Source organism: Panulirus ornatus, chromosome 6, assembly GCF_036320965.1.
Source record: "Panulirus ornatus isolate Po-2019 chromosome 6, ASM3632096v1, whole genome shotgun sequence".
In the NCBI taxonomy this organism is placed as follows: Eukaryota; Metazoa; Arthropoda; class Malacostraca; order Decapoda; family Palinuridae; genus Panulirus; species Panulirus ornatus.
The window spans coordinates 47,651,099-47,668,930 of NC_092229.1; the positions used below are offsets into that span (position 1 = coordinate 47,651,099).

Below are 17,832 nucleotides of genomic sequence, written 5' to 3' on the forward strand. Positions count from 1 at the left end.
TCTCTCTCTCTCTCTCTCTCTCTCTCTCTCTCTCTCTCTCTCTCTCTCTCTCTCTCTCTCTCTTTCCACTGGTCCTGAACCAGACCATAAGTGTTCCCCCCCCCCCAAAAAAAAAGAATGGTTCTCTCCCTGCCAGTGCATCACCCTGTTTTCTCTCTCTCTACAGCCTCCCACCTACATTCGGTGTGTCCCTCCCTCCTGTTACAATCTTCCCTTGGCATCCGTTGCACGGGATAATGGTTAGTATACTCTGATACTCTTAAGGATGCCCAGATATTGCACTTGCTACCACCTCCTCCTCCTCCTCCTCCTTCTCCACCTCCACACCCTCCCACACAATCGCTGTTGATCATAGCATCTGCTCACCGTATGAGGAGCATTTCCTTTTGTCGTTAAGGTCTTCTGGGTTATCTAGGAGAGAGAGAGAGAGAGAGAGAGAGAGAGAGAGAGAGAGAGTTCTAACCTTTCTCACTTTTCATTTCGCTGAATTCAGTCTGGAATCCCTCTAGCTTCATTGGACTCTGTGTTCTACGCAGTCCCCATTGTGTGTGTGTGTGTGTGTGTGTGTGTGTGTGTGTGTGTGTGTGTGTGTGTACTTTAGTATCACTGGTCCTGACGGTAATGTGACAGAGGGAGGTCAGAGCCTGTGTGTCCTCCAGACGCACTGGGTGTGGGTCGTAAACCCACATGTAGTATTCCTTTTTTTTAAGTTTTGCCTCGAGTCGGTGTGCCTGCGCACTGTGTGCAGGTCCAGCCTTAGTGTATATATCGTGGTATGTTTTTTATAAGGCACGTGTGTGTCTATCTTACTGCATGCCTCTGTCTATCTTACGACGTGCGTCTGTCTATCTTACGACGTGCCTCTGTCTGTATTGCGACGTGCCTTTGTCTATCTTACGACATGCTTCTGTCTATTTTGCGACGTGCCTCTGTCTGTATTGCGACATGCCTCTGTCTGTCTTACGACATACCTCTGTCTATTTTGTGACGTGCATCTGTCTGTATTGCGACATGCCTCTGTCTGTCTTACGACATGCATCTGTCTGTCTTACGACGTACCTCCGTCTGTCTTACGACGTATCTCCGTCTGTCTTACGACATGCCTCTGCTTATCTTACTGCATGCTTCTGTCTATCTTACGACATGCCTCTGTCTATCTTAAGACATCCTCCGTCTATCTTGCGACATACCTCCGTCTATCTTGCGACATACCTCCGTCTATCTAATTGTCTAATTGTTCACAGAGTTAGACTAAGTTATAATCGTTCACACAGTCACTGTAAGTTAAGAGTGTTATCAACTTACACTAAGTTATAATTGTTCACGAAGTTACGATGTTATGATAGTTCGCAGAGTTACCATAAGTTATTATTGTTCACATAGTTACTCTATTATAGTCGTCCACAAAGTTATAGTTAGTTGTAATTGATCACAAAGTTACACTTACAATTGTTCATAAAGTTACACTGAGTTACAAGTGTTCACAGAGTTAGTTATAATTGGTGACAGTGTTATACTAAGTTATAATTGTTCACAAAGTTACGCGTAAGCCATATTTGTTCTCAAAAGTACACTTTACCAGAAAAAAAATTATTTTTTCTTTATTTATTCGCAGAAATTAATATGCACGTTTATTTTTTCACCTCGGAAATAAAAAAAGAAAATGATTTTTTCTTTATTTATTCAAAGAAATTAATATGCACGTTTATTTTTTCACCTCGGAAATAAAAGAAAATGATTTTTTCTTTATTTATTCAAAGAAATTAATATGCACGTTTATTTTTTCACCTCGGAAATATAAAAAAAAATGATTTTTTCTTATTTATTCAAAGAAATTAATATGCACGTTTATTTTTTCACCTCGGAAATAAAAAGAAAATGATTTTTTCTTATTTATTCAAAGAAATTAATATACACGTTTATTTTTTCACCTCGGAAATAAAAAAAAAGAAAATTATATTTTCTTATTTATTCAAAGAAATTAATATGCACGTTTATTTTTTCACCTCGGAAATAAAAAAAAATGATTTCTTATTTATTCAAAGAAATTAATATGCACGTTTATTTTTTCACCTCGGAAATAAAAAAAAAATGATTTCTTCTTATTTATTCAAAGAAATTAATATGAACGTTTATTTTTTCACCTCGGAAATAAAAAAAAAGAAAATTATTTTTTCTTATTAATTCAAAGAAATTAATATGCACGTTTATTTTTTCACCTCGGAAATAAAAAAAAAATGATTTCTTCTTATTTATTCAAAGAAATTAATATGAACGTTTATTTTTTCACCTCGGAAATAAAAAAGAAAATGATTTTTTCTTATTTATTCAAAGAAATTAATATGCACGTTTATTTTTTCACCTCGGAAATAAAAAAAAAATGATTTCTTATTTATTCAAAGAAATTAATATGAACGTTTATTTTTTCACTTCGGAAATAAAAAAGAAAATGATTTTTTCTTATTAATTCAAAGAAATTAATATGCACGTTTATTTTTTCACCTGAGAAATAAAAAAGAAAATCATTTTTTCTTATTTATTTAAAGAAATTAATATGCACGTTTATTTTTTCACCTCGGAAATAAAAAAAAAAATGATTTCTTCTTATTTATTCAAAGAAATTAATATGAACGTTTATTTTTTCACCTCGGAAATAAAAAAAAGTGATTTCTTCTTATTTATTCAAAGAAATTGATATGCACGTTTATTTTTTCACCTCGGAAATAGATTTCTTTTTTACCCTCTCATATCCACTTATAATTTAGGCTTGCCTCACGCCCGGATGTGAGACCAGACGATGATAAGACATTACAGTCAACGCTATAATACCTCGGACCGAGCAGGGGCAAGACAGAAGATAACCAATAGAGCTAATAAGGACGAAGAACCTAACCACGGAAGCCTCAAGGGAGAGTCTTCGTACGCCAACCCACATCCATGAACATTAGCGTGATGCTCATAAGGGTGATCAGGTCAGAGCGCATCAAAAGGACTAACGTCTAAACAATCTCCCCTTTTTTTCCCCACTTTTTTCCCCCCTCCTCCCCATCACAGTTGCTGTCCTTATGATTCCAGAAACCGCTCAGCCCTGGGGAGAAAAAAAAATATATATATATGTATATGTTCGTGTTATATATTCATATATACACACACACACACTACACATCACTAGAAGGTCTCTTGGCTGGCTTAACCTTGCCGTCTATACAGATTAATTGCGCACTAAAAACGTACACAAGACAAGCAGGGTGTTTAGGATCCATGATCTTCCAATAGACATTGGTGGTGTACCACAGGAATTTCCATGATATCTATCGTTAAAATAAGGAGGGGGGAAAAGATCTCTTTCCTACCTGAGATGCTGGCTGTGTTGGCTTAACCCCAGCTGCTCCATGTTTGTATTAGACGTTGATTAAGACGCAGTGTCTAGTTACGTGTCCATTTCTGATGACGTCAGGTGTGTGTGTGTGTGTGTGTGTGTGTGTGGTTATCTCGTCCACTGAGGATCTGTAGACAGATGCTTCCTATGGCTTCCAGTGGGCCCCCTGGAAGATCAAGTGAGTGTTCCGCCTGGAAAGGACTGGGAGGGCACAAGAAGATTTGATCCTAACACGAGAGAGAGAGAGAGAGAGAGAGAGAGAGAGAGAGAGAGAGAGAGAGAGAGAGAGAGAGAGAGAATGTCGGATGACCTCACTCTGCGAGAGGAGGTGACGAGGTGGGAGAGAGAGAGAACCTGGGGAATCAATGAAAATGATGGGTTGGGTGTTGAGAACCGTGTCAAGACGAGAGAAGCAAGACTGGTGATGACAATTGGCATATCCACAGCTTCCCCTTCCACTTATGAGACCTTTTGTATGCTAGAGCCTCCAACCTTTTACCGTAAGCTTAGATCCAGAAAAAAAAAAAGAAAACATTATTGAGACAAGGTCGTAAAAAAAAATATAAGAGCTCCAGAACTTCCTGCATTATAAGGTAAACATGAGTAATATAATCTTGATATACATTTGGAAATTACTATAAAGCCTCGTACCCCATCTAACCCTCGAAGGAGGAAACAGATGGCTAAAATGACCGAGAGCTGGGTCGCCTCTATATGTGTGTGTGTTTGTGTAGTTGGAATCCTTCTCAAGAGCAGAGATACTCTTTGGAGCATCGTGTGTGGAGTAGCATCAAGTATTCCACGTCTGTCCCCCAGCGTACCACCACCACCACCAGCATGTACACACACAACACACACAGAGCGCTGCGGGAAGACACCAGAACGCCTTCAAAAAAACAAGTGAGGATCTCGCTCCCTCCCTCGCTCCCTCCTTCCCTCGCTCCCTCCCTCGCTCCCTCCCTCCCTCGCTCCCTCCCTCGCTCCCTCCTTCCCTCGCTCCCTCCCTCGCTCCCTCCTTCCCTCGCTCCCTCTCTCACTCCCTCCCTCGCTCCCTCCCTCCCTCTCTCACTCCCTCCCTCCCTCGCTCCCTCCCTCCCTCCCTCCCTCGCTCCCTCCCTCGCTCCCTCCCTCGCTCCCTCCCTCTCTCGCTCCCTCCTTCCCTCGCTCCCTCCTTCCCTCGCTCCCTCCCGTCTCAAGGTTTACAACACCAGTTAGGTTGCACCACGTGAGATAAGCTGAAGACTTATGCTCTCACACACACACACACACACACACACACACACACACACACACACACACACACACACACACACGAAAAAAAAAAAAAAACTTGACAGACCAGATTCTCACCAGGGAAGCTTTGTTGGCAGGTCAAGCTGAATTATAGGAGACGGAGGCCCTTGGAAACAAGATGCATTATAGGAGACAGAGGCCCTTGGAAACCAGCTAAGTGGAAGGCAGAAGCCCTTGGAAACCAGCTGAATTATAGGAGACAGAGGCCCTTGGAAACCAGCTGCATTATAGGAGACAGAGGCCCTTGGAAACCAGCTAAGTGGAAGGCAGAAACCCTTGGAAACCAGCTGAATTATAGGAGACAGAGGCCCTTGGAAACCAGCTGCATTATAGGAGACAGAGGCCCTTGGAAACAAGATGCATTATAGGAGACAGAGGCCCTTGGAAGCCAGCTAAATGGAAGACAGAGGCCCTTGGAAACCAGCTGCATTATAGGAGACAGAGGCCCTTGGAAACCAGCTAAATGGAAGACAGAGGCCCTTGGAAACCAGCTGCATTATAGGAGACAGAGGCCCTTGGAAACCAGCTGCATTATAGGAGACAGAGGCCCTTGGGGAGACAGAGGCCCTTGGAAACCAGCTGCATCATAGGAGACAGAGGCCCTTGGAAACCACGTCTCTTTTCAAGTAGCCAACATGAGAATCAGTCCTCATGAGGCCGTCCGTGAGATGGGGGGAGGGAAGGCTTCCTCACACATCTCGGGAGCCATGAGTGAAAAGAGAGCGCGCTCTCTCCTTCCCCCCCAACTCCTCCCTCATCCCCACACACCTTCCCCACCAGCAGGCACCTTGGTCAGGTCACTCCGGTCACGACCCTCGTCCAGGTCCGTGGGTCAAAAGCCCTGGTTGCATAAGTGGGAGGGGAATAGAAGGCAAGGAGTGAGCACATCAGCTGAGCCAGAAGTAAGGTGTTCGATGCTGCGTCAGGAGGATCGCGTATGGCTGATAAGGGATCGAATCGCTTTGGTCAAGTGACCTTGGGGGGTCGTTAATGACCGAACGAGGTCATGTTTGCCCGCTGAAGCTTAGAGAGAAATTCCCCTCTCGTCGTGACCTTTTCGATGACCCCCCCTTTCGTACATGATAACGTAGCGTGCTTCATTCATTGAATGCATCAACATAGCGTACTTCATTCATTGAATGTATCAACATAGCGTACTTCATTGAATGCGTCAACATGGCGTACTTCATTCATTGAATGCGTCAACATGGCTTACTTTATTCATTGAATGCATCAACATAGCGTACTTCATTCATTGAATGTGTTAACATGGCGTACTTCATTCACTGAATGCTTCAACATAGCGTACTTCATTCATTGAATGCATCATCATAGCGTACTTTATTCACTGAATGCATCAGCAAAGCGTACTGCATTCACTGAATGCATCAACATAGCGTACTTCATTCAATGAATTCGTCAACATGACTTACTTCATTCATTGAGTGCATGAACATAGCGTACTTCTGGCGTACTTCATTCATTGAATGAATCAAGGTAGCGCGCTTCATTCATTGAATGCATCGACACTAGCGTCCTTCTATCGTACTCGATTCATCGAATGCATCAGCACAGCGTACTTCATTCACCGAATGCATCAGCGTAGCTTACTTCCAGTGTCCTTCATTCACTGAATGCACCAGCGTAGCGTGCTTCATTCATCGGATATGCGCGTGTGTCTTCGCGTGGGTGTTCATTCACAAGTGGGTTTGGGCACGACGCTACGAACTTGTGGCCAGAATCAAGTCACCTTAGTGAGGGGGGGGTGTGGGGGAGGGGGGGGGTGTTAGGTTTCAGGCCACACCCAGCCTGTGATGGCCGATGGGGTGTGTAAACCTTGAGGTTTCTTTCAGACCTCGCTAAGTGGAGGCTGTAGCCAAAAAAAAAAACCCACACACACACACACACACACACACACACACACACACACACTCACACACCACCCCCCCTCGCTGTCGTCCGTTTCCCTCATTAGTGCGGTAGCGCTCTTATTTTACTCTCTCTCTCTCTCTCTCTCTCTCTCTCTCTCTCTCTCTCTCTCTCTCTCTCTCTCTCTCTCTCTCTCGGGCCATCTTAGACAGCCATCATCCCTCACAAGATTCGAACCGTTCCAGAGTTTGTTCGGCCTTTTCAAGAGCATTTTTCGGACCTTTGGAGAGGCCTTTTTTTTTCGAACCTTTCAGGAGCTTTTTTTTCGAACCTTTCAGGGGCTTTTTTTTTCGGGCCTTTCAAGAACTTTTTCAGACCTTTCAGGAGCTTTTTTTCGAACTTTTCAGGAACTTTTTTCGAACCTCTCAAGAACTTTTCCAAACCTTTCAAAGGCTTTTTTTTCTAACCTCTCGAGACATTTTCCGGGCCATTCGAGACATTTTCCGGGCCATTCGAGACATTTTCCGGGCCATTCGAGACCTTTTCCGGGCCATTCGAGACCTTTTCCGGGCCATTCGAGACCTTTTCCGGGCCATTCGAGACCTTTCCGGGCCATTCGAGACCTTTTCCGGACCATTCGAGACCTTTTCCTGGCCATTCGAGACCTTTTCCGGGCCATTCGAGACCTTTCCGGGCCATTCGAGACCTTTTCCTGGCCATTCGAGACCTTCTCCGGACCATTCGAGACCTTTTCCGGACCATTCGAGACCTTTTCCGGACCATTCGAGACCTTTTCCGGACCATTCGAGACCTTTTCCGGACCATTCGAGACCTTTTTCTGGTTCATAACGGAGTATATCTTCCATTACAGCTCTAATGTCGTCAGGGAAAAAACAATATATGATTCTTGAGGAATATTGTATTCTTGATGTATTCATATTGTATTCTTGATGTATTCATATTGTATTCTTGATGTATTCATATTTGGTGAGCGTGGACGTCAGAGGGAGCCACCATACGTAGAGTGAACGTACACACGTCACGAATCTTTATCGTATACTCTACGTCACGAATCTTCGTTGTATGCTGCGTCACGAATCTTCGTTGTATGCTACGTCACGAATCTTTAATGTATACTACGTCACGAATCTTTATTGTATACTGCGACATGATTCTTTGTCGTGTACTACGTCGCTCATCTTCGTTGTATAGTACGTCACGAATCTTTATCGTATACGACGACACGAATCTTTATTGTATACGACGACACGAATCTTTATCGTATACGACGACACGAATCTTTATTGTATACGACGACATGAGTCTTTATTGTATACGACGTCACGAATCTTTATTACATACCACGTCACGAATATTTATCGTATACTACGTCACGAATCTTTATCGTATACTACGCCACGAATATTTATCGTATACTACGCCACGAATCTTTATCGTATACTACGCCACGAATATTTATTACATACTACGTCACGAATCTTTATCGTATACTACGTCACGAATCTTTATTGTATACCACGTCACGAATCTTTGTTGACGTCTCCACCTCCCAAAGTACTTGCACACGAGCAGCGCCTCCGTCAGGTGAGGGGCGTTACCTCCTCCGCGCTTGATGCGCCCGTCCATGCCCCTCGGTGATGTACTCCATGTGCTGTACAGGTCAAGGGCTCGGGCCGTCCGTGCCCCTCGGTGATGTACTCCATGTGCTGTACAGGTCAAGGGCTCGGGTGTGGAAGGGCGCGCGTGTAGACAGATGGCAAAGACAATGTGGTTCAGCAAGAACTGTATAGGTTGGCCCTTCAGCTGCCCATCATTTGAAAGGTGTGAGTGTAGTACTATAAAGGTGTGAGTGTAGCACCATAAAGGTGTGAGTGTAGCACAGGGAAGGTGTGAGTGTAGCAGCACCATAAAGGTGTGAGTGTAGCACAGGGAAGGTGTGAGTGTAGCAGCACCATAAAGGTGTGGGTGTAGCACCATAAAGGTGTGAGTGTAGCACCATAAAGGTGTGAGTGTAGCAGCACCATAAAGGTGTGAGTGTCGCACCATAAAGGAAGGTGTGAGTGTAGCGCCATAAAAAGAGAGGAAAATAGAATCATTGAAAAGATTAAGGAGGGCAAGGCTATGGAGAGAACCCAAATGTTTTCCATGAGTTCTCCAGGCGTCACTCGTGTGTTAGAGAGAAGAGCTGTTCAAGTGTGGGGAATTCAGAGGGGAAAGGGGTTGTTCAAGGTGTTGTGAAGGTTGTTAACGCGAAGTCAGACCGTTAAACTTGATAGAAAAGATGTAAAAAACAAACAAAAAGAAGAAGGACTGAACGTAGTAGTGAGATTATAAGTACAATGGAGAAGTTTTGAGACGTTGTATGATGGTGGAGGAAGTTCAGGGGGATGAGGTGGGCGCGCGGGCGCGGATGGGCGCGGGTGCGGATGGGCGCGGCTGCCATTGCACACACTACTACTACTACTACTACTACTACTACTACTACTCTCTCTCTCTCTCTCTCTCTCTCTCTCTCTCTCTCTCTCTCTCTCTCTCTCTCTCTCCCCTCCTCTACTACCTCTTTGCCTTTGAGATCGACAGAGAGAAAGTGGAAAGTTAATTGACGAGCTGCGAAGAGGATCAGATGCTGACCACATGCAACGCCAGGGCTGACTGTGTTTCTGGTGAGAACCGTTCGTGTAGTAGTCACGTTTTCGTAGGGTGGGTAGATTCGATTCGGTGATTCGGACGCACGAACTGATTCGCCTCGACGTAGATTGAGGAGGTTGGACGGTGGACTAGTGTGTGGTGCCCTCCTTCGTCAGTGTGTGGTGCCCCTTCGTCAGTGTGTGGTGCCCCCTTCGTCAGTTTGTGGTGCCCCCCTTCGTCAGTGTGTGATACCCCTTCGTCAGTGTGTGGTGCCCCTTCGTCAGTGTGTGGTGCCCCCTTCGTCAGTGTGTGGTGCCCCCTTCGTCAGTGTGTGGTGCCACCTTCGTCAGTGTGTGTGGTGCCACCTTCGTCAGTGTGTGTGGTGCCACCTTCGTCAGTGTGTTTTGCCCCTTCGTCAGTGTATTTTGCACCATTCGTCAATGTGTTTTGCCCCTTCGTCAGCGTATTTTGCCTCTTCGTCAGTGTGTTTTGCCCCTTCGACAGTGTCCATATCCAGTTATATCCAGACGAGGCGGCTCGCTCGCCCCCCCATGCCCACCTTGCGCCTCAAGTGGAACCGGGACTGGAACAGATGGCACCGTTGTTACAGAACACACACTGCTTTCCCCGTGGAGCCCCACCCACACACACACACAGCTGTTCTTACGTTACCAGCAGAAGACGACACACACCCCCACACACACCCACCCACACCCACACCTGGCGTTGAAGTGTAAATTGATACCTTATGACTGGTGTTCCGGGAACCGGTAGGAGGGTGGGTGTGTTTGCTGTGGCGGTACTCGTCGCCACTGGTGGTACAGGTCCGTCTTCGCCAGTAGTATTCAAGGGGCCAGAGTGAGTGTGTGTGTGTGTACAGTTATGTGGTGGAAGCCTGTTCTGCTCTGTTATAAGGGGACAAACGTGTCTTGCGGGCTCCCTGTGTGTGTGTGTGTGTGTGTGTGTGTGTGTGTGTGTGTGTGTGTGTGTGTGTGTGTGTGTGTGAAGTATTTAGACCAGGGGGCCTTGATTGCCTTGTTTACTTGTGCATATAAGGAAGGCTGGTATCCCTGCTCACTGGTGAAGGCTTGTCTGTCTGGTTCTTTGTCCTTACAGATATGACTCTGTTTTATTTTTTTCTGACATCATACGCTCCAGGCGTGGAGACCAGGCCTTGAGTGAATTATCATTAAGGCTAAAAGGATAGAAAAAAAATATATATGAATAGAGAAGTGGAAAGCTAATCTGTTGGTTTTGGAAGGAGTGGGGGAAACATACTTTCTGAAAGGGAGCAGGTCGGAGGAGTGAGGAAGGACATGATGGTAGGAGGGTAATGAGTGCTAAAGCTTAGACATGGAGTGAAGGAAACAGATGTCACACAACGGGTCACTCTGGAGTCGCCAGCGGACCGCTCGGTAACAAGTGTCTTGCATTAACCCGCCGAGTATTACGTGGTCTAGCTGATGGTGAGGACGCAATAGGCTAGCTAGCTAGTTCGTAGGATCAGATACCATAATGATATACTTGTAGAATATGGAAAGAGAATCAACACTTCGATGCAGGTGAAGTGGTTCACCTTTTAAAGTCGCGACTCCGTCCAGTAGGTATGGAACGCTGGAACCTTTCCAGACGTCCATGATAGGGAGGGGGTCGAGTATCTGTGTATCCGAAGGAGGGGGGGTCGAGTATCTGTGTATCCGAAGGAGGGGGTCGAGTATCTTTGTATCCGAAGGAGGGGTCGAGTATCTTTGTATCCGGAGGAGGGGTCGAGTATCTGTGTATCCGAAGGAGGGGGTCGAGTATCTGTGTATCCGAAGGAGGGGGTCGAGTATATGTGTATCCGAAGGAGGGGATCGAGTATCTGTGTATCCGAAGGAGGGGTCGAGTATCTGTGTATCCGAAGGAGGGGTCGAGTATCTGTGTATCCGAAGGAGGGGGTCGAGTATCTGTGTATCCGAAGGAGGGGGTCGAGTATCTGTGTATCCGAAGGAGAGGGGTCGAGTATCTGTGTATCCGAAGGAAGGGGTCGAGTATCTGTGTATCCGAAGGAGGAGGAGGAGGAACCCGTTTCTGGCTTCTGAACCGGGCACTTTGCCTCGCGAGCGCCGATGATGATCCGAGGGACACGCGACCCGTGAGATGGTAGATGGTTCAGGAACTGCGGGTTATTTTGAAGGGTTTTCCCGGGCCATCTGGTCCATAGGGCCGGATCGAGAGAGAGAGAGAGAGAGAGAGAGAGAGAGAGAGAGAGAGAGAGAGAGAGAGAGAGAGAGAGAGAGAGAGAGAGGTTTGTCGCCCTTCCTATGGATAAAAGGGTACACATCCCTCTTCATGGATAGCGATATAGTTTCAAAGTCATGCCATGTACGCGTTTGTCCATAGAAGGAGCCAAAGGGGGTTTACCCATAGCCATACCAGACCTTTGGAGTCAAGTATTTACCTTTAAGACTGAATGATGAATTGTTCACACACAATTTTTTTCAGTTTGAAAATACCATTGATGGTGAATGATGAATTGTTTGCACGCACTTCTTCAATTGGTAATGCCATTAAAAGTGGATATTGAATTGTTTACACACGTTTCTTCAGTTTGACAATGCCATTAAAAGTGAATGATGAATTGTTTACACATATTTCTTCAGTTTGGCAATACCATTGATAGTGGATAACGAATTGTTTACACACACTTCTCCAGTTGGGCAATACCAATAAGATTGACTGATTAATTGTTTACACACATTCCTCAGTTCGGCAATACCATTAATAGTGGATAAAATGAATTGTTTACACATAGGTGAGTCAGTGTGACCAACTCACTGGCTTGGAATCATCTGTCTTGATCGCCAAGGTGGTCAAGGATTCTTTGATTGCCGTCACTCTCCCCCTCTTCACCCCCGGTGCTTTTACAATCATGACCGCGAGTGACTCCAGTGAGAACATCCTCGAACAGCTGTAGATGAACAGCTGTCGAGATCGTGATTCACACAACTCTTCTCCGGACCAGCAAATTGTAGTCGAGAGAGTTCACCAAACGAGAGTATTGCACAGGGAATGACCCGATCCCCCTCCCCCTTATGAACCAGTTCAGCTGTCAGACTTCAACTCTACGAGATCCAGTCATGAGGCCAAAGACTGGTTGCCCTCTAAGACCAGTTATAGACTCAGTGACATCAGGAATATACAGTCAGACTGGATTGTTACAATGACAGTCAATTCTTTGTTGGTACAGTCTCTCACTCATTTCATCCATACGAGCATAGATCTAGCCAACGTATTCGACTCCATTGAAGTTGACTTTGAGAATGATTTTGTGTGTTTCGATATTTGAGTCAGGCTTCACTAAATGACTATAGGGAAATGACTATTCGAATACTATGTACTCGAATGCCCTTCGTCTCCCTATTAGGGGCGATTATATCCTAGTGGTAGCGCTCCCGCCTGTTGCACAGGGGTCCCGGGTTCGATCCTGGCTGTTGGAGGTTTGTATGTTGTATGAAGGTGCTCGTTCATATGCACTTTGTTCGTATTCATATACCTCCGCGTTGTACAGTTAGGTTCGGTAAAATGCTATCTGCTGGCTATGTGAGCCTGATGGGAAATGACCGGTGTAGACCCCGTTGCTCACCAACGTAGGCCATGGGTTATTTGTGAAAGGTATTGACTAACGTGACCTCATGATGACAGAGCAGGTCAGGTGGGAGGACTCGGCCCCTCATGGGTTACCTCATATCTCCTCATTGCCTGTTGATGGTATGGCTCATCGTGGCCTTCTGTGTGAGTGTGGTATACCTTACCATGACCTGTGTGTGTGTGTTTGTGTATGAAATGTGGAAATGAACCCTTGACACTCAAATCATTTTCCCTCACTTATTGCCTTTCAGTATTTCCATATATTTCTTTGTGCATAAACTTTCGATATCCATTGCAGTGGAGTCCAGCAGCCTTGTATACAGAACAAAATCATAGGAGGAAGAGGAGAGAGAGAGAGAGAGAGAGAGAGAGAGAGAGAGAGAGAGAGAGAGAGAGAGAGAGAGAGAGAGAGAGTGTGTGTGTGTGTGGATGTTAATGTATCGTTCTGTTGAATCAAATTGGCGCTTTCGTCATCAACATAACAGCGCGTCGGTTCGAACGAAATGAGAAGAAGAAAGACGTGTAAGTGTTAAGGATTAACAAGAGAGACTGCTGGAAGGTCTGTAGAATTCTCAGAACTTATGGATATGTTTGGCAGCTCATCATTATGTTGTCTCGTTGTCTGATTGGCAGTTAATGATTAAACCACTGGAATTATGATTATGAAACCAATTATCGAATCACGTATTGAAGTCATATATATATATATATATATATATATATATATATATATATATATATATATATATATATATATATATATATATATATATATTACGTTGGAGGCTTCAGTCAAGGGCAAAAGTCCATATCAAGGCGAGCCTTAATTTAAATATAGAATTAAGTAAAGTGGGATTTCCCCAAATCGTTCGGGGATTATGACCCTACATTAGTAAGATAGGGGGTCTACATTCCCTTGCTACTTTAGGTAGCGCAGCCTCGGGGCTCCAGAAGCCTTTAGAACGATCCTGGGCAACACCAGAACCCTCATAGAAATTTAGAAAAGGACCTGAAGTGGGTTTTTGGAGGCCACCATGTCCACCATGGAAGAGAGAAGAGTACGGGGTGACTTGAGCAGAACCTCTCAAGTTTAATACCCAGTTTGATGTTGTGAATTAGTCCTTGGGTGACTATGAATAATGAAATAACCTGCTGAAACACTTGGAACAAACACGTAACGTTGTGGTTAAATCATTATCGTTTTGAGGTGGATGGGCCATGGATGGGGGCCAGTGTATACAAATGGACGCCATCTGAAACGTATTGGTATGTCCAGTGATGGAGGCACTAACCCCCTTACACACTTCTCTCTCTCTCCCTCCCCCAGAGATCATAGGATCACTACTTACTGCCGTGGTGAAGTCACCAGCATTCACACATTATTTGTTATTGTTTACCGTACGTTGGTGTAAGGGGGGTGACGTCACGTCCCACACACACACACACACACACACACACACACGCGTTTTCTATGAGTTTACAGTATTTGTGTTGTTATATTGTGATTCTTCGTAGTGTACAAACCTCTATATATATATATATATATATATATATATATATATATATATATATATATATATATATATTTATGGTGGGACAATACGCTGAAATCGTGCATATTTTCTTGTCTGGTACACCAGTGTAAACTTTACGCAATCCATTTTTTTTTAGTCGTACATTAATTAGCCTCCTTTCACATGAATTAATTATACTTCGTAAGTAATGCACGTACATTGTCATGCAAACCCCGGGAAGGCTGTAGTGAGGGTTCGAGAGCGGTGCTTTGCACAATCTCTCTCTCTCTCTCTCTCTCTCTCTCTCTCTCTCTCTCTCTCTCGGTTATTCATGTCACCCCAGATGATCCACAGTGGCTCAGGAGACGTAGGTTTCTAAGTGGAATATACACGGTCGTGAAAGTAGTTTCGAGATGATGTCTATTAGCCATTAGTATGCATTGAGGGTGTCATAATGACGGTTGGAGGATGGTTGTGCTGTATTGCGTGTTGGTGTATGCACGTCCCTGCCTGCCGTACAGGCACGTGATACACGTGTGTATGGCTCGTACTGTGTATGGCTCGTAGGGGCACGTGTTGCTCGTGTGCATGGTTCGTACATGTACGTGATGCCCGTGTGTATGGATCGTAAAGGCATGTGGTGTACGTGTTTATGGTTGATACAGGCACGTGATGCACGTGTGTATGGCTCGTACAGGCTCGTGAGGCACGTGTGTATGGCTCGTACAGGCACGTGATGCCCGTGTGTATGGCTCGTAAAGGCACGTGGTGTACGTGTTTATGGTTGATACAGGCACGTGATGCACGTGTGTATGGCACGTACAGGCACGTGATGCTCGTGTGGGTTAAGTACGGTTTTTCTCTGTACCATAATCATATGATGACCTCAATACTGACAACGCAACACAATACTGTTTTCTGCAGAGAATAAAAAAAGTATTATATAACTCCATACTATGAAAATATCTGCTCTATATAATGAAGAAAAGTATTATACAACTTTATACTACGAATATATTTGCTCTATATGATAGAAAAGTATTATATAACTCCATACGATGAAAGTATCTGTTCTAAATAAAGAAAAGTATTATACAACTTTATACTTTGAAAATATTTGCTGTATGTAATAGAAAAGTATTATAGAACCATACTATGAAAATATCTGCTCTATATAATAAAGAGAAGTATTATACAACTTTATACTTTGAAAATATTTGCTCTGTATAATAGAAAAGTATTATATAACTCCATACTATGAGAATATTTGCTTTATACAATAGAAAAGTATTATATAACTACATAGTATGAAAGTATGTGCTCTGTATGATTGAAAAATTATTATACAACTTTGTACTATGAAAGCAGGCGCTCTGTATGATTACAAAAGTATGATACAACTTTATAATAGGAACATATTTGCTCTAATGAAAAGTATTATACAACTCGATACTATGAAACTATTTGCCCTACATTATATATATAGGGGTCCAATTTAACCCTCGAGAATGAGACTACTGACTCACGAAGCATTTTCGAGAGCACGTCTGACCTGAATCGCGGGTCGCCTCAAGTTATGAGGTGGTAAGGGTGTACCACAGTGAGAAGCCAGACTGTCTCTCGTGGGTTTTTTTTTAAGGGGGGAATTGGCTGCGGGGGTGTAGGGGGGAAAGAGAGGCTTTCTGGGGTTCCTTGAGGGGGGTGGGTTCGGTGAGAGAGAGAGAGAGAGAGAGAGAGAGAGAGAGAGAGAGAGAGAGAGAGAGAGAGAGAGAGACCCCTACAACGGTGGTCCAAGAGTTGAGGGAGGGGGAGAGGGAATTCTCTCTCTCTCTCTCTCTCTCTCTCTCTCTCTCTCTCTCTCTCTCTCTCTCTCTCTCTCTCTCTCACTCGTCCCTGGGTTGTGCACGGCGGAGCTGATGTGGTGAGTCAAGTTTCTCGAACCGTCGAATCACTCCCTTGTGAAGCTTCGGATCACACCGTCTCGTGAAGGTTCGGATCACACCGTCTCGGGAAGGTTCGAATCACACCGTCTCGTGAAGGTTCGAATCACACCGTCTCCGGAAGGTTCGAATCACGCCTTCTCGTGAAGGTTCGAATCACGCCGTCTCGTAAAGGTTCGAATCACGCCGTCTCGTGAAGGTTCGAATCACACCGTCTCGTGAAGCTTCGAATCACATGTATTCTCACCGGAGAAAACGTATTCACACCAGACGTGCTCGCTGTTTACGAGGTCGCTTAGGGGAGAAGAAGCGCTCGCTTCGGGGTTCTTCCTTCTGGCCCAGAAAGTTGACCCTCGACACGAGCACATCAGAGGCGCAGTCCTCGAATGCTGGGAGAGGTTCGAACCCCCTGGGGTCAAATTGCGGGATGCTAATGACGCAGAAAACCCTCTTCACCTCACCTCCCCTCACCTCACTTCCCCTCCACTCACCTTACCTCCCCTCCCCTCACCTCGCCTCTCCTCACCTCACCTTACTTCCCCTTCCCTCACTTCCCCTCACCTCACTTTCCCTCACTTCCCCTCCCCTCACTTTCCCTCACTTCCCCTCCACTCACCTTACCTCCCCTCCCCTCACCTCACCTCACCTTACCTTCCCTAACTTCCCCTCCCCTCACTTCCTTTCGCCTCCCCTCACCACTCCCCTCCCTGACGTTATTACTAAGACATCAGTTGTATCATCTGACCCGTAGCCTCGCGACGACCACCTTATAGCGTCGTGATAACTGGTTGGTTGCGTCGTTAAAGTCTCAGGCCAACCGGACAAGGTGATTAGGGGGTAATTGAGGTGGTGGAGGCATTCCTCATTCGTTCCTGGAAGCCGCCTGCACGCCCAAGCTCCTTCCAGTCAGAGGTGTTCCTCGGGGTTGATGGAGCATTTCTCATTGTCCTGGAAGCCCAAGCTACTTCCAGGCAGAGGTGTTCATCGACTTCCAGCCAGGTGTTCCTCGTCTTGGGTTGATGGAGCATTTCTCATTGTCCTGGAAGGGGCCTGGAGGCCCAAGCTACATCCAGTCTGTTCCAGGTGTTCCTCGTCTTGGGTTGATGGGGCATTTCTCATTGTCCTGGAAGCCGCCTGGAAGCCCAAGCTCCTTCCAGTCTGCTCCAGCCAGGTGTTCCTCGTCTTGGGTTGATGGGGCATACCTCATTGTCCTGGAAGGGGCCTGGAGGCCCAAGCTACATCCAGTCTGTTCCAGGTGTTCCTCGTCTTGGGTTGATGGAGCATTTCTCATTGTCCTGGAAGCCGCCTGGAAGCCCAAGCTACTTCCAGGCAGAGGTGTTCATCGACTTCCAGGCAGAGGTGTTCCTCGTCTTGGGGTGATGGAGCATTTCTCATTGTCCTGGAAGCCGCCTGGACACCCAAGCTACATCCAGTCTGTTCCAGGTGTTCCTCGTCTTGGGTTGATGGAGCATTTCTCATTGTCCTGGAAGCCCAAGCTCCTTCCAGTCTGTTCCAGGCAGAGGTGTTCCTCGTTGGTCGTGAGGTTGTGTTGATGTGC

General features: G+C 45.4%; 1 protein-coding gene across 5 annotated transcripts in view; it reads left to right on the forward strand.

Annotated features, from left to right (window-relative positions):
* The window catches only part of LOC139749197 (DNA oxidative demethylase ALKBH2-like), a 620,232-nt gene that overhangs the window by 424,627 nt on the left and 177,773 nt on the right, over positions 1-17,832 (forward strand). The window lies entirely within an intron of this gene.